Source organism: Taudactylus pleione, unplaced genomic scaffold (genome assembly GCF_031769625.1).
Source record: "Taudactylus pleione unplaced genomic scaffold, aTauple2 ptg000307l, whole genome shotgun sequence".
NCBI lineage: Eukaryota > Metazoa > Chordata > Amphibia > Anura > Myobatrachidae > Taudactylus > Taudactylus pleione.
The window spans coordinates 137402-161960 of record NW_028284708.1 but is presented as its reverse complement, the minus strand read 5'-3'; the positions used below and the strand labels follow the sequence as shown (position 1 = coordinate 161960).

The following is a 24559-nucleotide window of genomic DNA, read 5'->3' as shown; positions in this document are numbered from 1 at the left end:
AGGGTTAGGGTGCGGGGGAAGGGGGGGTTAGGTTTAGGCACCCCCGGGGAGGACTTAGGGTTAGGCACCACCCGGGGTTTTAGGGTTAGGCACCCCCTAAGGGAGGGTTAAGTGGAGGGGGAGAAGGGGGGGTTAGGTGACTTACCTGCCACTGTCGGGATTTCCTCCTGTCAGAATGACACTGTCGGGATTTGATCCGGCTAAACAGCCACCAATCCCATTCCATGTTGAGCTAGGTAATTGATGAGACAGGTGTTTCAACACAGGTGGCTGCAATCATAAATTTGATGGGAAGCCCAGGAGTAGAGCACTTTGTACCTGGTGGAAGGGGTCACATTGGAGGGTAAGAAATATATATAGTATGTTTGCATGCAGGGTCTGGTATTTGCCCCCCTTGTAGTGCAGCATGGTTATTTCCAGATACAAAGTTACTTTTTCTTGCTCCTAACTCATAATCAGCCCCCCCATGTTTTTGGTGGGGGTCATTAATAAAAGGTGAATTCTAAGAGAAGATTGGTTCAGCTCATGGTCAGTAGTGTGTTTCCCTGATGCGATGGAGCCTCCGGAAGGTCACAATGGGACTGTGTGGAAGTTCTTGGAGATGACTCTGCTTAGTACAAACTATAAATACTTTGTTCAGTTTTCATGAGCGCAGAGAGCCTCATTGTCTTATCTCTACTGCCCTCTCAATGATGACGGAAGCGTCCTAAGATGTCGCCGAAACATAATTCATTTAGCCTCATATAATATTAATGTGACTGTTATTTAAAACAAAACAAAAAATATTGCTGGTGTAGTCCGATCTGTGGGGATCAATATTACAGTAACAGAGGTTTTACAACCACTCCTGTCAAGGGGTTTTATTCAGTGATGTACTAAAGGCTCCTTGGCCCCGCTATATCTGACCCGGGGCCCCTGGTGTGGAGGACGTACATGTGTATAGTAACACCCAAGTGTGGTTTTCGGGATCTGTAGCATGTGGGGTTTCTCACCGTGCTAGTCGTTCTTGTGTCTTCTTCTGCCCACATCACAGCAGAGAGGCAGGTGGTCCCCTAAACCCCAACACAAGTTACAACAATATAACAATGATAGCGCCAATCGTCTAACCCGGACCAAAGAGATACAAGGCAAGTTGGTAAAATGCAATTTATCAGGGGAGAAAAAATTAAAATGATAATGCGTGTCAACCTGAGATGCCATGGCAATCGGGGTGCACCGCGAGAACTGTAAATAGAACTGTAACTGTGTTCTTCCCTGGACATAAAATCCAAAAGCAATTCACTTTGTTAGAGGAGCGCTCCGTAATCTTCTATGGATGAATCTTTAATATGCAAGTGATAGGTTAGTATATTGTCACAATAGCCAGCTTGTATAAATGGTCCTAATGCCAACGGTGTATGTTTGTCCACTCACCTGATGGAATGGTACCACCTGGGAATAGGCTCCGAGTTGCCTCCCTCAGTCAGAAGTAGTCCTCGACTGACGCCAGTACATACCAGCTGCCCGTGCCAGGACAAGTGCCGCTGGAAGCCGGCCCACGTGTACAAACGAGGGCCGACAGCGTTCACCTCTCCTCTCTGGTCTCTAGACAGTCTCTATGGAGGAGGGCGGATGCGGGGCAAGCCAATGTAATAAAGTAAGTCCTGAAGCAGGTGTTTTAGGCTGTCTCCAGCTTGCAACATTGATGTTATCAAAGGAAACTTCCTGCTCAAATTGTAACTCATCTTTTTTTTACATTCTGCCTAAAACACCTGCTCCGGGACTGACTTTATTACATTTGCCTGCCCCACACCCACCCTCCTCCATAGAGACGCCCATGCATGCTATCAGCAATACTATCCTCCATGTTTAATGTAATATATGCTTATGCAACTTTTTGTATTATATATCTAAGGTTACTCAAACTACTGCATTGTCAATACCACAAAAGAAAAAAAAAACTTTACACACATTTATAAGTCAATAATTGAATATACCCTAACCTCAGGCTAATCCTGGTAGTCCTGGCCAGGTTATCGTCACTGCATATTAAAGAGCAAACAAGTTATTTCTCAATCACTTTACCTCATGGACCATCCTGAGGGGTCTCTTCCTGATGGTTTATAGGGAAAGTATTATTTAATCACCCTTCAAAGTCTCTTTAATACTGTTCTATGTGGGTGCGGAATAGGGGAAGAAGTGTACCTTGCTATATAATTCATACTAGCCTACTTTTTATATTCCCTCTCCGGAAGAAGCCCTGAGAGGGAATGCAGCTGACAAACAGCTCCAGCACTACATTCAGGGTGACAGATCCAGCACTACATTCAGGGTGACAGATCCAGCACTACATTCAGGGTGACAGTTCCAGTACTACATTCAGGGTGACAGCTCCAGCACTACATTCAGGGTGACAGCTCCAGCACTACATTCAGGGTGACAGTTCCAGTACTACATTCAGGGTGACAGCTCCAGCACTACATTCAGGCTGACAGCTCCAGCACTACATTCAGGCTGACAAACAGCTCCAGCACTACATTCAGGGTGACCGCTCCAGCACTACATTCAGGGTGACAGTTCCAGCACTACATTCAGGCTGACAGCTCCAGCACTACATTCAGGGTGACAGCTCCAGCACTACATTCATGGTGACAGCTCCAGCACTACATTCAGGGTGATAGCTCCAGCACTACATTCAGGCTGACAGCTCCAGCGCTACATTCAGGCTGACAGCTCCAGCACTACATTCAGGCTGACAAACAGCTCCAGCACTACATTCAGGGTGACCGCTCCACCACTACATTCAGGGTGAAAGATCCAGCACTACATTCAGGCTGACAGCTCCAGCACTACATTCAGGGTGACAGCTCCAGCACTACATTCAGGGTGACAGCTCCAGCACTACATTCATGGTGACAGCTCCAGCACTACATTCAGGCTGACAGATCCAGCACTACATTCAGGCTGACAGATCCAGCACTACATTCAGGGTGACAGCTCCAGCACTACATTCAGGCTGACAGCTCCAGCGCTACATTCAGGGTGACAGCTCCAGCACTACATTCAGGGTGACAGCTCCAGCACTACATTCAGGGTGACAGCTCCAGGACTACATTCAGGGTGACAGCTCCAGCACTACATTCAGGGTGACAGCTCCAGCACTACATTTAGGGTGACAGCTCCAGCACTACTTTCAGGGTGACAGCTCCAGCACTACATTCAGGGTGACAGTTCCAGCACTACATTCAGGGTGACAGCTCCAGCACTACATTCAGGGTGACAGCTCCAGCACTACATTCAGGGTGACAGTTCCAGTACTACATTCAGGGTGACAGCTCCAGCACTACATTCAGGGTGACAGATCCAGCACTACATTCAGGGTGACAGCTCCAGCACTACATTCAGGGTGACAGCTCCAGCACTACATTCAGGCTGACAGCTCCGGCGCTACATTCAGGCTGACAGCTCCAGCACTACATTCAGGCTGACAAACAGCTCCAGCACTACATTCAGGGTGACCGCTCCAGCACTACATTCAGGGTGACAGTTCCAGCACTACATTCAGGCTGACAGCTCCAGCACTACATTCAGGGTGACAGCTCCAGCACTACATTCATGGTGACAGCTCCAGCACTACATTCAGGGTGATAGCTCCAGCACTACATTCAGGCTGACAGCTCCAGCGCTACATTCAGGCTGACAGCTCCAGCACTACATTCATGCTGACAAACAGCTCCAGCACTACATTCAGGGTGACCGCTCCACCACTACATTCAGGGTGAAAGATCCAGCACTACATTCAGGCTGACAGCTCCAGCACTACATTCAGGGTGACAGCTCCAGCACTACATTCAGGGTGACAGCTCCAGCACTACATTCATGGTGACAGCTCCAGCACTACATTCAGGCTGACAGATCCAGCACTACATTCAGGCTGACAGATCCAGCACTACATTCAGGGTGACAGCTCCAGCACTACATTCAGGCTGACAGCTCCAGCGCTACATTCAGGGTGACAGCTCCAGCGCTACATTCAGGGTGACAGCTCCAGCACTACATTCAGGGTGACAGCTCCAGCACTACATTCAGGGTGACAGCTCCAGCACTACATTCAGGGTGACAGCTCCAGCACTACATTTAGGGTGACAGCTCCAGCACTACTTTCAGGGTGACAGCTCCAGCACTACATTCAGGGTGACAGTTCCAGCACTACATTCAGGGTGACAGCTCCAGCACTACATTCAGGGTGACAGCTCCAGCACTACATTCAGGGTGACAGCTCCAGCACTACATTCAGGCTGACAGCTCCAGCACTACATTCAGGCTCACAGCTCCAGCACTACATTCAGGGTGACAGCTCCAGCAATACATTCAGGGTGACAGCTCCAGCACTACATTCAGGGTGACAGCTCCAGCACTACATTCAGGGTGACAGCTCCAGCACTACATTCAGGGTGACAGCTCCAGCACTACATTCAGGCTGACAGCTCCAGCGCTACATTCAGGGTGACAGGTCCAGCGCTACATTCAGGGTGACAGCTCCAGCGCTCCATTCAGGGTGACAGCTCCAGCGCTCCATTCAGGGTGACAGTTCCAGCGCTACATTCAGGGTGACAGTTCCAGCGCTACATTCAGGGTGACAGTTCCAGCGCTACATTCAGGGTGACAGCTCCAGCGCTACATTCAGGGTGACAGCTCCAGCGCTACATTCAGGGTGACAGCTCTAGCACTTCATTCAGGGTGACAGCTCCAGCACTACATTCAGGGTGACAGCTCCTGCACTACATTCAGGCTGACAGCTCCAGCACTACATTCAGGCAGACAGCTCCAGCACTACATTCAGGCAGACAGCTCCAGCACTACATTCAGGGTGACAGCTCCAGCACTACATTCAGGCTGACAGCTCCAGCACTACATTCAGGGTGACAGCTCCAGCACTACATTCAGGGTGACAGCTCCAGCGCTACATTCAGGGTGACAGCTCCAGCGCTACATTCAGGCAGACAGCTCCAACAATACATTCAGGCTGACAGCTCCAGCAATACATTCAGGCTGACAGCTCCAGCTCTACATTCAGGGTGACAGCTCCAGCGCTACATTCAGGGTGACAGCTGCAGCGCTAAATTCAGGCTGACAGCTCCAGCGCTACATTCAGGGTGACAGCTCCAGCGCTACATTCAGGCTGACAGGTCCAGCGCTACATTCAGGCTGACAGCTCCAGCGCTGCATTCAGGGTGACAGATCCAGCGCTGCATTCAGGCTGACAGTTCCAGCGCTGCATTCAGGCTGACAGTTCCAGCGCTGCATTCAGGCTGACAGCTCCAGCGCTGCATTCAGGCTGACAGCTCCAGCGCTGCATTCAGGGTGACACCTCCAGCGCTGAATTCAGGGTGACAGCTCCAGCGCTACATTCAGGGTGACAGCTCCAGCGCTACATTCAGGCTGACAGCTCCAGCGCTACATTCTGGCTGACAGCTCCAGCGCTACATTCATGGTGACATCACCAGCGCTACATTCAGGGTGACAGCTCCAGCGCTACATTCAGGCTGACAGCTCCAGCGCTACATTCAGGGTGACAGCTCCAGCGCTACATTCAGGCTGACAGCTCCAGCGCTACATTCAGGGTGACAGCTCCAGCGCTACATTCAGGGTGACAGCTCCAGCGCTACATTCAGGCTGACAGCTCCAGCGCTACATTCAGGGTGACAGCTCCAGCGCTACATTCAGGGTGACAGCTCCAGCGCTACATTCAGGGTGACAGCTCCTGCGCTACATTCAGGGTGACATCTCCAGCGCTACACGCTACATTCAGGGTGACAGTTCCAGCGCTAAATTCAGGCTGACAGCTCCAGCGCTACATTCAGGGTGACAGTTCCAGCGCTACATTCAGGGTGACAGCTCCAGCGCTACATTCAGGGTGACAGCTCCAGCGCTACATTCAGGCTGACAGTTCCAGCGCTACTTTCAGGCTGACAGTTCCAGCGCTACATTCAGGGTGACAGCTCCAGCAATACATTCAGGGTGACAGCTCCAGCACTACATTCAGGGTTACAGCTCCAGCACTTCATTCATGTTGACAGCTCCAGCACTACATTCAGGGTGACAGCTCCAGCACTACATTCAGGGTGACAGCTCCAGCACTACATTCAGGGTGACAGCCCCAGCACTACATTCAGGGTGACAGCTCCAGCACTACATTCAGGGTGACAGCTCCAGCACTACATTCAGGGTGACAGCTCCAGCACTACATTCAGGCTGACAGCTCCAGCGTTACATTCAGGGTGACAGTTCCAGCGCTACATTCAGGCTGACAGCTCCAGCGCTCCATTCAGGCTGACAGCTCCAGCGCTCCATTCAGGCTGACAGCTCCAGCGCTACATTCAGGGTGACAGCTCCAGCGCTACATTCAGGGTGACAGTTCCAGCGCTACATTCAGGGTGACAGTTCCAGCGCTCCATTCAGGCTGACAGCTCCAGCGCTACATTCAGGGTGACTTCTCCAGCACTACATTCAGGCTGACAGTTCCAGCACTACATTCAGGCTGACAGCTCCAGCACTACATTCAGGCTGACAGCTCCAGCACTACTTTCAGGCTGACAGCTCCAGCACTACATTCAGACTCACAGCTCCAGCACTACATTCAGGCTGACAGCTCCAGCACTACATTCAGGCTGACAGCACCGGCACTACATTCAGGCAGACAGCTCCAGCACTACATTCAGGCTGACAGCTCCTGCACTACATTCAGGCTGACAGCTCCAGCACTACATTCAGGCTGACAGCTCCAGCGCTACATTCAGGGTGACAGCTCCAGCGCTACATTCAGGGTGACAGTTCCAGCGCTACATTCAGGGTGACAGCTCTAGCGCTTCATTCATGTAGCACTACATTCAGGCTGACAGCTCCAGCACTACATTCAGGGTGACAGCTCCAGCACTACATTCAGGCTGACAGCTCCAGCACTACATTCAGGCAGACAGCTCCAGCACTACATTCAGGCTGACAGCTCCAGCACTACATTCAGGCTGACAGCTCCAGCACTACATTCAGGCTGACAGCACCGGCACTACATTCAGGCAGACAGCTCCAGCACTACATTCAGGCTGACAGCACCGGCACTACATTCAGGCAGACAGCTCCAGCACTACATTCAGGCAGACAGCTCCAGCACTACATTCAGGGTGACAGGTCCAGGGCTACTTTCAGGGTGACAGCTCCAGCGCTACATTCAGGGTGACAGCTCCAGCGCTACATTAAGGCTGACAGCTCCAGCGCTACATTCAGGGTGACAGTTCCAGCGTTACATTCAGGGTGACAGCTGCAGCGCTACATTCAGGGTGACAGTTCCAGCGCTACATTCAGGGTGACAGCTCCAGCGCTACATTCAGGCTGACAGGTCCAGCGCTACATTCAAAGAGACAGGTCCAGCGCTGCATTCAGGCTGACAGCTCCAGCGCTGCATTCAGGGTGACACCTCCAGCGCTACATTCAGGGTGACAGCTCCAGCGCTACATTCAGGGTGACAGCTCCAGCGCTACTTTCAGGCTGACAGTTCCAGCGCTACATTCTGGCTGACAGCTCCAGCGCTACATTCATGGTGACATCACCAGCGCTACATTCAGGGAGACAGCTCCAGCGCTACATTCAGGCTGACAGTTCCAGCGCTACATTCAGGGTGACAGCTCCAGCGCTACATTCAGGCTGACAGCTCCAGCGCTACATTCAGGCTGACAGCTCCAGCGCTACATTCAGGCTGACAGCTCCAGCGCTACATTCAGGCTGACAGCTCCAGCGCTACATTCAGGCTGACAGCTCCAGCGCTACATTCAGGGTGACAGCTCCAGCGCTACATTCAGGGTGACAGCTCCAGCGCTACATTCAGGGTGACATCTCCAGCGCTACACGCTACATTCAGGGTGACAGTTCCAGCGCTAAATTCAGGCTGACAGCTCCAGCGCTACATTCAGGGTGACAGTTCCAGCGCTACATTCAGGGTGACAGCTCCAGCGCTACATTCAGGGTGACAGCTCCAGCGCTACATTCAGGCTGACAGTTCCAGCGCTACATTCAGGCTGACAGTTCCAGCGCTACATTCAGGGTGACAGCTCCAGCAATACATTCAGGGTGACAGCTCCAGCACTACATTCAGGGTGACAGCTCCAGCACTTCATTCATGTTGACAGCTCCAACACTACATTCAGGGTGACAGCTCCAGCACTACATTCAGGGTGACAGCTCCAGCACTACATTCAGGGTGACAGCTCCAGCACTACATTCAGGGTGACAGCTCCAGCACTACATTCAGGGTGACAGCTCCAGCACAACATTCAGGCTGACAGCTCCAGCGTTACATTCAGGGTGACAGTTCCAGCGCTACATTCAGGCTGACAGCTCCAGCGCTCCATTCAGGCTGACAGCTCCAGCGCTCCATTCAGGCTGACAGCTCCAGCGCTCCATTCAGGCTGACAGCTCCAGCGCTACATTCAGGGTGACAGTTCCAGCGCTACATTCAGGGTGACAGCTCTAGCGCTTCATTCATGTAGCACTACATTCAGGCTGACAGCTCCAGCACTACATTCAGGGTGACAGCTCCAGCACTACATTCAGGCTGACAGCTCCAGCACTACATTCAGGCTGACAGCTCCAGCACTACATTCAGGCTGACAGCTCCAGCTCTACATTCAGGCTGACAGCTCCAGCACTACATTCAGGGTGACAGCTCCAGCACTACATTCAGGCTGACAGCTCCAGCACTACATTCAGGGTGACAGCTCCAGCACTACATTCAGGGTGACAGCTCCAGCGCTACATTCAGGGTGACAGCTCCAGCGCTACATTCAGGCAGACAGCTCCAACAATACATTCAGGCTGACAGCTCCAGCAATACATTCAGGCTGACAGCTCCAGCTCTACATTCAGGGTGACAGCTCCAGCGCTACATTCAGGGTGACAGCTGCAGCGCTAAATTCAGGCTGACAGCTCCAGCGCTACATTCAGGGTGACAGCTCCAGCGCTACATTCAGACTGACAGGTCCAGCGCTACATTCAGGCTGACAGGTCCAGCGCTACATTCAGGCTGACAGCTCCAGCGCTGCATTCAGGGTGACAGATCCAGCGCTGCATTCAGGCTGACAGTTCCAGCGCTGCATTCAGGCTGACAGCTCCAGCGCTGCATTCAGGCTGACAGCTCCAGCGCTGCATTCAGGGTGACACCTCCAGCGCTGAATTCAGGGTGACAGCTCCAGCGCTACATTCAGGCTGACAGCTCCAGCGCTACATTCTGGCTGACAGCTCCAGCGCTACATTCATGGTGACATCACCAGCGCTACATTCAGGGTGACAGCTCCAGCGCTACATTCAGGCTGACAGCTCCAGCGCTACATTCAGGGTGACAGCTCCAGCGCTACATTCAGGCTGACAGCTCCAGCGCTACATTCAGGGTGACAGCTCCAGCGCTACATTCAGGGTGACAGCTCCAGCGCTACATTCAGGCTGACAGCTCCAGCGCTACATTCAGGGTGACAGCTCCAGCGCTACATTCAGGGTGACAGCTCCAGCGCTACATTCAGGGTGACATCTCCAGCGCTACACGCTACATTCAGGGTGACAGTTCCAGCGCTAAATTCAGTCTGACAGCTCCAGCGCTACATTCAGGGTGACAGTTCCAGCGCTACATTCAGGGTGACAGCTCCAGCGCTACATTCAGGGTGACAGCTCCAGCGCTACATTCAGGCTGACAGTTCCAGCGCTACTTTCAGGCTGACAGTTCCAGCGCTACATTCAGGGTGACAGCTCCAGCAATACATTCAGGGTGACAGCTCCAGCACTACATTCAGGGTTACAGCTCCAGCACTTCATTCATGTTGACAGCTCCAGCACTACATTCAGGGTGACAGCTCCAGCACTACATTCAGGGTGACAGCTCCAGCACTACATTCAGGGTGACAGCCCCAGCACTACATTCAGGGTGACAGCTCCAGCACTACATTCAGGGTGACAGCTCCAGCACTACATTCAGACTGACAGCTCCAGCGTTACATTCAGGGTGACAGTTCCAGCGCTACATTCAGGCTGACAGCTCCAGCGCTCCATTCAGGCTGACAGCTCCAGCGCTCCATTCAGGCTGACAGCTCCAGCGCTACATTCAGGGTGACAGCTCCAGCGCTACATTCAGGGTGACAGTTCCAGCACTACATTCAGGGTGACAGCTCTAGCGCTTCATTCATATAGCACTACATTCAGGCTGACCGCTCCAGCACTACATTCAGGGTGACAGCTCCAGCACTACATTCAGGCTGACAGCTCCAGCACTACATTCAGGCTGACAGCTCCAGCACTACATTCAGGCTGACAGCTCCAGCACTACATTCAGGCAGACAGCTCCAGCACTACATTCAGGGTGACAGCTCCAGCACTACATTCAGGCTGACAGCTCCAGCACTACATTCAGGCTGACAGCACCGGCACTACATTCAGGCAGACAGCTCCAGCACTACATTCAGGCTGACAGCTCCTGCACTACATTCAGGCTGACAGCTCCAGCACTACATTCAGGCTGACAGCTCCAGCGCTACATTCAGGGTGACAGCTCCAGCGCTACATTCAGGGTGACAGTTCCAGCGCTACATTCAGGGTGACAGCTCTAGCGCTTCATTCATGTAGCACTACATTCAGGCTGACAGCTCCAGCACTACATTCAGGGTGACAGCTCCAGCACTACATTCAGGCTGACAGCTCCAGCACTACATTCAGGCTGACAGCTCCAGCACTACATTCAGGCTGACAGCTCCAGCACTACATTCAGGCAGACAGCTCCAGCACTACATTCAGGGTGACAGCTCCAGCACTACATTCAGGCTGACAGCTCCAGCACTACATTCAGGCTGACAGCACCGGCACTACATTCAGGCATACAGCTCCAGCACTACATTCAGGCTGACAGCACCGGCACTACATTCAGGCAGACAGCTCCAGCACTACATTCAGGCAGACAGCTCCAGCACTACATTCAGGGTGACAGGTCCAGCGCTACTTTCAGGGTGACAGCTCCAGCGCTACATTCAGGGTGACAGCTCCAGCGCTACATTAAGGCTGACAGCTCCAGCGCTACATTCAGGGTGACAGTTCCAGCGCTACATTCAGGGTGACAGCTGCAGCGCTACATTCAGGGTGACAGTTCCAGCGCTACATTCAGGGTGACAGCTCCAGCGCTACATTCAGGCTGACAGGTCCAGCGCTACATTCAAAGAGACAGGTCCAGCGCTGCATTCAGGCTGACAGCTCCAGCGCTGCATTCAGGGTGACACCTCCAGCGCTACATTCAGGGTGACAGCTCCAGCGCTACATTCAGGGTGACAGCTCCAGCGCTACTTTCAGGTTGACAGCTCCAGCGCTACATTCTGGCTGACAGCTCCAGCGCTACATTCATGGTGACAGCTCCAGCGCTCCATTCAGGCTGACAGCTCCAGCGCTACATTCAGGGTGACAGTTCCAGCGCTACATTCAGGGTGACAGCTCTAGCGCTTCATTCATGTAGCACTACATTCAGGCTGACAGCTCCAGCACTACATTCAGGGTGACAGCTCCAGCACTACATTCAGGCTGACAGCTCCAGCACTACATTCAGGCTGACAGCTCCAGCACTACATTCAGGCTGACAGCTCCAGCACTACATTCAGGCAGACAGCTCCAGCACTACATTCAGGGTGACAGCTCCAGCACTACATTCAGGCTGACAGCTCCAGCACTACATTCAGGCTGACAGCACCGGCACTACATTCAGGCAGACAGCTCCAGCACTACATTCAGGCTGACAGCTCCAGCACTACATTCAGGCAGACAGCTCCAGCACTACATTCAGGCTGACAGCTCCAGCACTACATTCAGGGTGACAGCTCCAGCGCTACATTCAGGGTGACAGTTCCAGCGCTACATTCAGGGTGACAGCTCTAGCGCTTCATTCATGTAGCACTACATTCAGGCTGACAGCTCCAGCACTACATTCAGGGTGACAGCTCCAGCACTACATTCAGGCTGACAGCTCCAGCACTACATTCAGGCTGACAGCTCCAGCACTACATTCAGGCAGACAGCTCCAGCACTACATTCAGGGTGACAGTTCCAGCACTACATTCAGGCTGACAGTTCCAGCACTACATTCAGGGTGACAGTTCCAGCACTACATTCAGGCTGACAGGTCCAGCGCTACTTTCAAAGTGACAGGTCCAGCGCTGCATTCAGGGTGACAGCTCCAGCGCTACATTCAGGGTGACAGCTCCAGCGCTACATTCAGGGTGACAGGTCCAGCGCTACATTCAGGGTGACAGTTCCAGCGCTACATTCAGGGTGACAGTTCCAGCGCTACATTCAGGGTGACAGTTCCAGCGCTACATTCAGGGTGACAGCTCCAGCGCTACATTCAGGTTGACAGCTCCAGCGCTACATTCAGGCTGACAGCTCCAGCGCTACATTCAGGCTGACAGCTCCAGCGCTACATTCAGGCTGACAGCTCCAGCGCTACATTCAGGCTGACAGCTCCAGCGCTACATTCAGGCTGACAGCTCCAGCGCTACATTCAGGCTGACAGCTCCAGCGCTACATTCAGGCTGACAGCTCCAGCACTGCATTCAGGCTGACATCTCCAGCACTGCATTCAGGCTGACAGGTCCAGCACTACATTCAGGGTGACAGCTCCAGCACTACATTCAGGGTGACAGCTCCAGCACTACATTCAGGGTGACAGCTCCAGCACTACATTCAGACTGACAGCTCCAGCACTACATTCAGGGTGACAGCTCCAGCACTACATTCAGGGTGGCAGCTCCAGCACTACATTCAGGGTGACAGCTCCAGCACTACATTCAGGGTGACAGCTCCAGGACTACATTCAGGCTCACAGCTCCAGCACTACATTCAGGCTGACAGGTCCAGCACTACATTCAAAGTGACAGCTCCAGCACTACATTCAGGCTGACAGCTCCAGCACTACATTCAGGGTGACAGCTCCAGCACTACATTCAGGGTGACAGCTCCAGCACTACATTCAGGGTGACAGCTCCAGCACTACATTCAGGGTGACAGCTTCAGCGCTACATTCAGGGTGACAGCTCCAGCGCTACATTCAGGGTGACAGCTCCAGCGCTACATTCAGGGTGACAGCTCCAGCGCTACATTCAGGCAGACAGCTCCAGCAATACATTCAGGCTGACAGCTCCAGCGCTACATTCAGGGTGACAGCTCCAGCGCTACATTCAGGGTGACAGCTCCAGCGCTACATTCAGGCTGACAGCTCCAGCGCTACATTCAGGCTGACCTCTCCAGCGCTACATTCAGGGTGACAGCTCCAGCGCTACATTCAGGCTGACAGCTCCAGCGCTACATTCAGGGTGACAGCTCCAGCGCTACATTCAGGCTGACCTCTCCAGCGCTACATTCAGGGTGACAGCTCCAGCGCTACATTCAGGCTGACAGCTCCAGCGCTACATTCAGGGTGACAGTTCCAGCGCTACGTTCAGGCTGACAGCTCCAGCGCTACATTCATGGTGACAGCTCCAGCGCTACATTCAGGGTGACAGCTCCAGCGCTACATTCAGGCTGACAGCTCCAGCGCTCCATTCAGGGTGACAGCTCCAGCGCTACATTCAGGCTGACAGCTCCAGCGCTACATTCAGGTTGACAGCTCCAGCGCTACATTCAGGGTGACATCTCCAGCGCTACATTCAGGCTGACCGCTCCAGCACAACATTCAGGCTGACTGTTCAAGCACTACATTCAGGGTGACAGTTACAGCACTGCATTCAGGCTGACAGCTCCAGCACTACATTCAGGGTGACAGCTCTAGCAATTCATTCATGTTGACAGCTCCAGCACTACATTCAGGGTGACAGCTTCAGCACTACATTCAAGGTGACAGCTCCAGCACTGCATTCAGGCTGACAGCTCCAGCACTGCATTCAGGGTGACAGTTCAAGCACTACATTCAGGGTGACAGCTCTAGCACTTCATTCATGTTGACAGCTCCAGCACTACATTCAGGGTGACAGCTCCAGCACTACATTCAGACTGACAGCTCCAGCACTACATTCAGGGTGACAGCTCCAGTACTACATTCAGGGTGACAGCTCCAGTACTACATTCAGGGTGACAGCTCCAGCACTACATTCAAGCTGACAGCTCCAGCACTACATTCAGGGTGACAGCTCCAGCACTACATTCAGGCTGACAGCTTCAGCACTGCATTCAAAGTGACAGGTCCAGCACTGCATTCAGGCTGACAGCTCCAGCACTACATTCAGGCTGACAGCTCCAGCACTACATTCAGGCTGACAGCTCCAGCACTACATTCAGGCTGACAGTTCCAGCACTACATTCAGGGTGACAGTTCCAGCACTACATTCAGGCTGACAGGTCCAGCGCTACATTCGAAGTGACTGGTCCAGCGCTGCATTCAGGATGACAGCTCCAGCGCTACATTCAGGGTGACAGCTCCAGCGCTACATTCAGGCTGACAGGTCCATCGCTTCAGTCAAAGTGACAGGTCCAGCGCTGCATTCAGGGTGACAGTTCAAGCGCTACATTCAGGGTGACAGTTCCAGCGCTACATTCGAAGTGACTGGTCCAGCGCTGCATTCAGGATGACAGCTCCAGCGCTACATTCAGGGTGACAGCTCCAGCGCTACATTCAGGCTGACAGGTCCATCGCTTCAGTCAAAGTGACAGGTCCAGCGCTGCATTCAGGGTGACAGTTCAAGCGCTACATTCAGGGTGACAGTTCCAGCGCTACATTCAGGGTGACAGCTCTAGCGCTTCATTCATGTTGACAGCTCCATCACTGCATTCAGGCTGACAGCTCCAGCACTACATTCAGGGTGACAGCTCCAGCACTACATTCAGGGTGACAGCTCCAGCACTACATTCAGGCTGACAGCTCCAGCACTACATTCAGGCAGACAGCTCCAGCACTACATTCAGGGTGACAGCTCCAGCACTACATTCAGGGTGACAGCTCCAGCACTACATTCAGGGTGACAGCTCCAGCACTACATTCAGGGTGACAGCTCCAGCACTACATTCAGGGTGACAGCTCCAGCACTACATTCAGGGTGACAGCTCCAGCACTACATTCAGGGTGACAGCTCCAGCACTACATTCACGGTGACAGCTCCAGCACTACATTCAGGCTGACAGCACCGGCACTACATTCAGACTGACAGCTCCAGCACTACATTCAGGCTGACAGCTCCAGCGCTACATTCAGGCTGACAGCTCCAGCGCTACATTCAAAGTGACAGGTCCAGCGCTACATTCAGGGTGACTTCTCCAGCACTACATTCAGGCTGACAGTTCCAGCACTACATTCAGGCTGACAGCTCCAGCACTACATTCAGGCTGACAGCTCCAGCACTACTTTCAGGCTGACAGCTCCAGCACTACATTCAGACTCACAGCTCCAGCACTACATTCAGGCTGACAGCTCCAGCACTACATTCAGGCTCACAGCTCCAGCACTACATTCAGGCTGACAGCTCCAGCACTACATTCAGGCTGACAGCTCCAGCACTACATTCAGGCTGACATCTCCAGCACTGCATTCAGGCTGACAGCTCCAGCACTATATTCAGGGTGACAGCTCCAGCACTACATTCAGACTGACAGCTCCAGCACTACATTCAGGGTGACAGCTCCAGCACTACATTCAGGGTGACAGCTCCAGCATTACATTCAGGGTGACAGCTCCAGCACTACATTCAGTGTGACAGCTCCAGGTCTACATTCAGGCTCACAGCTCCAGCACTACATTCAGGCTGACAGCTCCAGCACTACATTCAAAGTGACAGGTCCAGCACTACATTCAGGCTGACAGCTCCAGCACTACATTCAGGCTGACAGCTCCAGCACTACATTCAGGGTGACAGTTCCAGCACTACATTCAGGGTGACAGCTCCAGCACTACATTCAGGCTGACAGCTCCAGCACTACATTCAGGCTGACAGCTCCAGCACTACATTCAGGGTGACAGTTCCAGCACTACATTCAGGGTGACAGCTCCAGCACTACATTCAGGCTGACAGCTCCAGCACTACATTCAGGCTGACAGCTCCAGCACTACATTCAGGGTGACAGATCCAGCACTACATTCAGGCTGACAGTTCCAGCACTACATTCAGGCAGCCGAGCCACTCTTCTCACTGACACCCCAGCCGGGAGGCGTCACCTTAGCAGCGCAGGTCTATTTCCTAAAAGGACACCTCAGGACTCCCCATCACATTGCTGTCGGCTCCCCTTTTAGACACTCAGTGCTCAGTAGACTGGGGCTGATTCAGGGACCCATCTGCTGTGTCACTAACACTTCCGCCTCCGTGGGCCGGCTCACTTTTAGTGCTGCATGTCACACAACCGTTGGTTCCTGTCAGGAGCCTTTTACCAGCGCAAGCGCCCTGCTCTCCGAGCATTACCTCAGACTCTCCCTGACCAGCTCCTGCTTTCTCCCAACCGTCGCTGGCCTAACACTGGTCATGTCACCTGTTCCTGACCTCTTGATCAGCTGCAGAGACTGCTGGGAATTGTCTGTCTGTGTAATGACAAACGTGCTGTGTAGCGCGTTGCCCAGTGTCAGGTGTATTACCTTGCAAAGTGGGGTATTACACAAGCCTGGTCCATGTAGTTAATATTGAAGACTTTGCATTCCTGAGCCTTTGTGGAAAGAGGTGATAACTGGCGTCACATCCCCGACATTACTGTGCGCATGTGGCATCCTCTCTCCAATAGAACAATATACAGATAATATAACAATATAAGGCCAGATGGGCCGCTCCAGCCAGTGCCCCCGAGATGGGAGGCATGGATCAGCATGCATTTAGTGGGCATGCAGCCGCAGCCCTTGAAACATAGCACAGCCTTCATTATAATCTGCCTTGGGTCACAAGCCAATCAGAGCTTGCGGACCGGCAGCCATTCAGCAGTTCCTGTCAGTCTGCGAGCACCGATTGGTTCGCGACTGGCACCAGATTTCAATGACAGCTGTGCTGTTTCCCATGGCTCCATCTACATGTTGGTGAGCTGGCAGTCTGGCACCTGCTAATGTGGCACACAGTTTAAGGACAAACTGCGGCTGCTGGGCACACAATGAGAGAGGTAAGTGGCTGCAGGTGGGATATGGTGGAGGGGTACTGGCATAATGTTATTTTGTTGGATAATGTTATAAGGGGCATTGCTATGTGTGGCTTAATGTGCATGGGGTTTTACTGTGTGGCATAATGTGTTAGAAAGGGCATTACTATGTGTTGCATAATGTGTGATAAGGAATAATACTGTGTGGCATAACGTGAATGGTCTCTGTGTGGTGTAATGTGAATGGGCACTACTGTGTGGTGTAACATGATTGGGCTCTATTGTGTGGTGTAACGTGAATGGGCTCTACTGTGTGGTGTAATGTGAATGGGCTCTACTGTGTGGTGTAATATGATTGGGCTCTACTGTGTGGTGTAACGTGAATGGGCTCTACTGTGTGGTGTAATATGATTGGGCTCTACTGTGTGGTGTAACGTGAATGGGCTCTACTGTGTGGTGTAATATGATTGGCTCTACTGTGTGGTGTAACGTGAATGGGCTGTACTGTGTGGCATAATGTGAATAAGGGGGAACACTGCTGTGTGGCGTAACATAATTAAGGGACACTACCATGCAGTATAATATGATGGAGGGGCACTACTGTGTGGCATCATTTGAATTGGGGGTGCTACTGTGTGGTGACTCCCCTTTCCACTGAGACCACACCTGTTTTTTTCGGCGCATGCTCTCCCTGCTTCTCTTAGGGATGTCAGCACCAAAATGTGTAATAAGTTATAATGGCTGTGCTTTGGTGTGCACAGATGTGTCCACCTCTGTGTTCAGTACCCCTGCTTTAAAAAGTTCCTACAGTGATCACAATCTAATACTCTACAACTTCTAAGCTATAGCTTGGTCAATTGGAAAAATGTCTTCCATGTTCTTTGTGTGTGACCTACAGTACACCACTGTAGTGCTGCTTTACCTAACAGAACCAACCAAATACCAATTGTATGACTATGGCACATGTATGAATCCCCTGCAGGATGTGTGTTGTGTGTATTTTTAATACACAGAATTATTTACACTTGTATTTGTTCCAATATTAATTATATTTGTAAAAGCGTACAGTAAAAAGTGGGAGGAGTCATGGATAGTAAGGGGAGGAGCCTATGCCAGGAACCAGATCCTGACGCCAGGTGGGCCTGTGTGCTTTAAATGCCAGGCCCTATTTTTAGTCCCAGTCCGGCCCTGTCTGCGTGTATTTCAATCTAAAAGTAGATACAATAAATATAAAGCAATTCAGGACATGGGATAAATAAGGACATTACATGTGATAGCAATACTCCTGGTGTTACAGTGAATGCACCTGTGAGGGTCATGGTGGCCTGCTGTATTGCAGGAGTGTGCATAGGTCTTTGTACCATTGTCTGCATTTGCATTCTGCTCCTGTGAGCTGCATAGAGTTACATTTTGCAGTATTTTGTGAGCTCAACCTATTGCTCCATTGGCTACAGTGACAGTACATTCCCCGTTCACTTCAGTGACAGTACATTCCCCATTCACTTCAGTGACAGTACATTCCCCGTTCACTTCAGTGACAGCACTTCGGTGATAGTACATTCCCCATTCACTTTGGTGATAGTACATTCCCCATTCACTTTGGTGATAGTACATTCCCCATTCACTTTGGTGATAGTACATTCCCCATTCACTTTGGTGATAGTACATTCCCCATTCACTTTGGTGATAGTACATTCCCCATTCACTTTGGTGATAGTACATTCCCCATTCACTTCGGTCATAGTACATTCCCCATTCACTTCGGTCATAGTACATTCCCCATTCACTTCGGTCATATGACATTCCCCATTCACTTCGGTCATATGACATTCCCCATTCACTTCGGTCATATGACATTCCCCATTCACTTCGGTGATAGTACTTTCCCCATTCACTTCGGTGATATTCACTTGAGTGATAGTACATTTCCCATTCACTTGAGTGATAGTACATTCCCCATTCACTTGAGTGATAGTGTATTCCCCATTCACTTGAGTGATAGTGCATTCCCCATTCACTTGAGTGATAGTACATTCCCCATTCACTTTGGTGATAGTACATTCCCCATTCACTTCGGTCATAGTACATTCCCCATTCACTTCGGTCATAGTACATTCCCCATTCACTTCGGTCATATGACATTCCCCATTCACTTCGGTCATATGACATTCCCCATTCACTTCGGTCATATGACATTCCCCATTCACTTCGGTGATAGTACTTTCCCCATTCACTTCGGTGATATTCACTTGAGTTATAGTACATTTCCCATTCACTTGAGTGATAGTACATTCCCCATTCACTTGAGTGATAGTGTATTCCCCATTCACTTGAGTGATAGTACATTCCCCATTCACTTGAGTGATAGTGCATTCCCCAGTCACTTGAGTAATGATAGTACTTTACAGTGGGCGGGATGTACAAAGGTTGGCAATTTCAGCCCAATTATTTCCTGTTAGTTATGTATGAATTTCGTGGTTTTTTTGGGGGGGGATGCAGTAATATCTCTGAATGTATTATAGTTATTTAGCTGCATATGTGGTCACTACTGGCTGGTATGCAGAGTTTCCATTCTCTCCTTACAGACATTGTGTTTTGTGTGTAAGTCTGACATGCACAGAAGAGTTTGTCAGACGCCAGACAAGCCGCTCCATACCCGAATGCCTCCCTCGGATCCCTCCTACCTCCTATAATTACTGGGTGTCTCCCCTTTCCCAGCCTCCGACACACACTCCCAACTATAACTATAACCTACTCCCAAATATATGTATATATAGAGATATAACTAAATAAATATATATATATATATATATATATATATATACACAGTATATAGACACAATTCTATATAGACATATATTGTAGATTTATATACACATGTAAGTAAATTTTTATGTATATTTATATACCCACTAACAAATATATATATATATATATATATATATATATATATATATATATATATATATATATATATATGTAAACACACCCACATTTCAGACAATTAAAACAGGACAAAATACTCATGACAAACTACAAATCATGTTTATTACGGGCCAACAAACAAAATTTTCCTCTGGATAATTATCAGATTTGACTGAAAACTGAATGCAGCTGTTTCATGAATAAAAACAAGATGATATGGATATATATTTATATAAATTCGCCAGCTCAATGAGGCGAGAAAAATAAGCACAGCCTGTCACGGAAACCACCGTGAAATGTATTGATACATATGATATTTACAGTCTCTTCTTTGCCGCCAATGGACAGAAGTTACGGCACGAAACTTTCGCGCTAACAAAGAAATGCAGAATTTTTATTTTTTTTGCGAAAAACTTTATTAGTACATTCCCCAATAGGTAAAAAAAAAATGGATCAACACCACGAAAGGTAATAGTATATCCCGCCCAGTGTCAGGGGAAGCCTAGAATTGTTTCTCTCTTGTTTTGCTGCATGTATTTAGAACACCACCTGCTTCTTTTATCCGGAGTTTGCCCAGGTAAATGTTGGGAGGTATAAAGAGGTATATTTCATCCTGTGGGGTGAGAGCTATAGATTACAGCAAAAAGGGCCACATTTACTGAATATATATATTTACTAATTTTCCTCGACAAAAAACGATTTGGGGATAAAAATACAAATACACAAGGCAGGATTTTTTTTTATTTTTTTTGGGGGGGGGGTTGGCGCTTTGCAAATGACCTTTAATAAATTGTTTATTTATGTGGCACTGAGAGGGTTAAGTCCCCAGGAAAGAAAGTTGCACTAACTGATGTTATGCCATGTCTGCTCTGACAGCAAGTACTGATATTAGCAAGACATGAAATATAGGCATTATGCATTATCCTAAAGAGCTGGAAGTTAGGACAGGTAAGATCATCACAGAACTACAGAGTAATGTCCGTCATAAATCCATCTGCAATGCCCAAGTCAAACTGTGTTAATAATTCAGTGTTTACTTTCAACAGAGTGCGGAGTGAAAAATGATGGGTGGGCACAGCGCTAAATAAAAGGGGGAGCAGCGGAAGATTGATGGAGTATTCAGCATTATGAGACACATGACTTATCGAGCTGTCACAGGGAGCATTTTAAGACAGAATTATATAGGAGAGGAGAAAGATTTTTACCAAATTAATGAAAAATCAATCAAGCTTCAAAAATCCATTAATGGTCATAATGCACTGGTTACTGATAGATACCACAAAAATCCAATACTGGCTGTTAAATACTTATCTGGGACAGTAACGGACAGGATATACACTAACTCATTCATTAGTCTCTATGTATTTACTTCCAGAAGGGACACGAGAACCAGGATCAATCATCAATTTCAGCTGTCCGGCTGACGTCTGCTTATTCCAGGGATGAAGACGTAACGTACTTCCCGGCTCCTGACGGACAGTAGAAAGGAACCTGGAAAATGGCCATTTATGATGATACTGTTTATTTTTATTCTCTTTTAATCAGATTACACATTTCTCCCCACCATTACAAGGCACGGCCGGGGAACTGATTCTGGTCAATGCGGCCAAAATGATCTGGTCCATAACTTATTCTGTTGCTGCTTATAAATTCTTGGGCTGAGAATCTTGGTAAGAAATGAATCAGGTTTGTTCACATTTCACAATTCAAGTTTTACCATAAAGCCCCCTAAACTTATACCCCCAGAGAGTCTTGTTTTAGTTGGGACAGTCACAGGGCCTGAATTTTCCATTTGGGCGCGGTAACTTCCTTTGCTTATTCTAATACGTGAACGTATGCGAGTATGCAGAAAATCCATGCGACGGCATGTGGGAGCCTATAGCGCCCACTGTTAACTTATTACGTCTGGAGCTGGCATCATTTAATATCTGGACTTCCACGCCATGCTACTGTAGGTACAAAACATCCGCCATAAAACAGCGTGCCATCTCCGTCCACAGCCTACATTCGAGCATGGAAGTCGGCCTACACGCTCACGAAACTCCCTTGACACTCCCGTGAGACGCGGCAGTTCCGTGTTTTTACACATGTCCGCCGCGCAGTTACTGACCATTAAAAAGGCCCATTTCTCGGAAAGTCTGCGTTTATCTTTTATGACAGCAGGAGCAGCAGTCCACAGGACACACCTTACAACTTCTAGCCGCAGGACAGACACAGATGGGGCAGAATGCTCAAATACGGGCTGTCTTGCCTAAAGTGGGCCGGTTGGGTGGTGCTATGATTGGGCAGTAAGTCCTACTCTGAGCAACATAAACTCCTCTTTACTGCGCATACGCAGAGAACAACGTGAGACAATGAGGCGTAAGCCGCACTACATTTGCAGACACAGACTATTTTGTATCTTTAGCTGCTCTTAGTTCTGCAAGCATCACTAAGCAGTTAATGGCTACTATGGCTTGCTGGGACTTGTTGTCACTCCAAATCCCACTTCCACGGAGGGGTTGAAAGTACTTGCAGTGACAATCATGTGCAACTCATAATACATACATTGCAAAAAAATTATTGCTGGGACCACTGTTAACCCCCCCCCCCCCTGCGTAGTAGCATGTGGAGGTCCAGACATTGACTGACTTACTCACTTATCAACACCCAGCGTAAAACCCCTGGACCTAGAAACATGATAATCAGGGAGTATATTCCTTCCATGACGTAGGTGCCCACTAAGAAGGGATTTTTTTTAAATTTGACTCCTAAGGGGGTGAAAAGGGCTAAAATATTTCCTCCCCTGTGCAATGTCCGGCCTGACTGTCTCATCGTGGCTGTAGCACAGATCATATTCAAACACCAACGGTCACCCCAAGTGCTGCCAAACATCACTGGCAGTTGGTGTGGCTCCCCTATTTGAATAGTGAGGGAAGGGAATGTGTTACTACAGAGGCGAGAGAGGAAAATGTGTTACAACAGCAGTGAGAGGGGAATGTGTTACTTTACTATAGAGGTGAGGGAGGGGAATGTGTCACTACACAGGTATGGTGGGAATGTGTTACTACATGGATGAGTGAGGGGAATGTGTTACTATAGAGGTGAGGAAAGGGAATCTGTTACTACACGGGTATGGGAGGGGAATGTGTTACTACACAGGTGAGAGAGGGAAATGTGTTACTACTGTATGCAGGTGAAGGAGGAAATTGTCAAATGTGTTACTATGGGGTGAGGGAGGGGAACGTGTGTTACTACTGGGGTGAGTGGGGATAATGTGTTACTCCAGAGGTAAGGGGGGAAAAAGTTACTACAAGTGTTAGTGAGGGTAATGTGTTACTACAGGTGTGAGGGAGAGATTGTATTTCTACACAGGTGAAGGAGGGGAATGTTGAATGTGTTACAACATGGATGAGGGAGAGGAATGTGTTACTACAGGGGTGAGTGGGGTTAATGTGTTACTCCAGAGGTGAGGGAGTGGAATGTGTTAGTACACAGGTGAGGGAGGGTTATGTCTTACAATAGCAGTGAGGGAGGGGATGCATTACTATATAGGTAACGGATTAATGTGTTTACTGGAGTAGTGAGATAGAAATGGAAACAGTAGTTATCCTGCGGCAATGGCCAAAAGGGCCCATGGAGCCACAGAGGGGGCAAGCAGAAAAAAATAGGTGTTTGTTTAAAACTGGACTATTCCTTTAGAATTCAAAAGGGATGAATTGAGAATCTAAAGTTCAGTGCAACTGTGTCCAGATGATTCTTCTTTCCTTAACTCGGCCTGTACCTTATAGATTGATCAGGGCACAGTTTATGATATTACCAGCTGATTAGCGTTTGGTGATCCGCGAGAGGAAATAGATGGAATGTGGATTACCACAAGTCATCTGAGGCTAATGGCGCTCAGTACCAATTAACGGCCTCCAATTTTTTTAAGCCTATTTCTGAATAAATCCCAGTTGGAAGAAGCCCAACATGGTGCATAATTATCATTTCGTTCTTCACTGAGTCATTTAACAACAAAAAGATGAAAAGATAATTAGGCAGATTGTGGTTGTCACATTTCCGCAGTCTCCTGCTGTCGGACTGTAATTCAATATCATTCAGTGGTAAATTGTCTGACACGCCTAATTGCAGACAACTGGCCTTGCTCCTGGGAGGGGGAGACTGGGCCGGTTACAGGTCGGCACAATCTAGGGGATAACGCTCTCACTGTCTGTGTGATGTCACGCTCCTGTGTTAGAACACGGAGGACATTTTATAGGGCAGTAGTGTCATAAACCTCCAGTCTGTCACTCCGCTCACTCAGGGACACAGAGGGTTAGTGATTGGGGGAGGGGTTAGGATAAAGTTGATTAGCCAATGGGTTCCAAGGGTTTATAGTTATGGGAGGTGGTGTGAGGGTTTTATGGGTACAGCAGCTTAGGAAACCCTCTCTGTTTTTCAGTACTTGGACAGTGAAGTACTGTTTTCATTGTCTTAATAGTTTGTTGTTTGCCTCTTTTCTCATCTTACTCACATTCTTTCCATTCTCTCTTTTCTTTTCTTAACTCTTTCTTGCTTTCATTCC

General features: G+C 49.7%; 1 long non-coding RNA gene across 1 annotated transcript in view; it reads left to right on the top strand.

Moving 5' to 3' along the window:
• LOC148511426 (uncharacterized) overlaps positions 1-21577 on the top strand; it is a 46052-nt gene extending 24475 nt beyond the window's left edge. Inside the window, exon 3 of the long non-coding RNA XR_015868732.1 lies at positions 21389-21577. This is a non-coding gene — a long non-coding RNA (uncharacterized LOC148511426). The remainder of the gene's footprint in view (positions 1-21388) is intronic.
• Positions 21578-24559: the final 2982 nt, after the last annotated feature.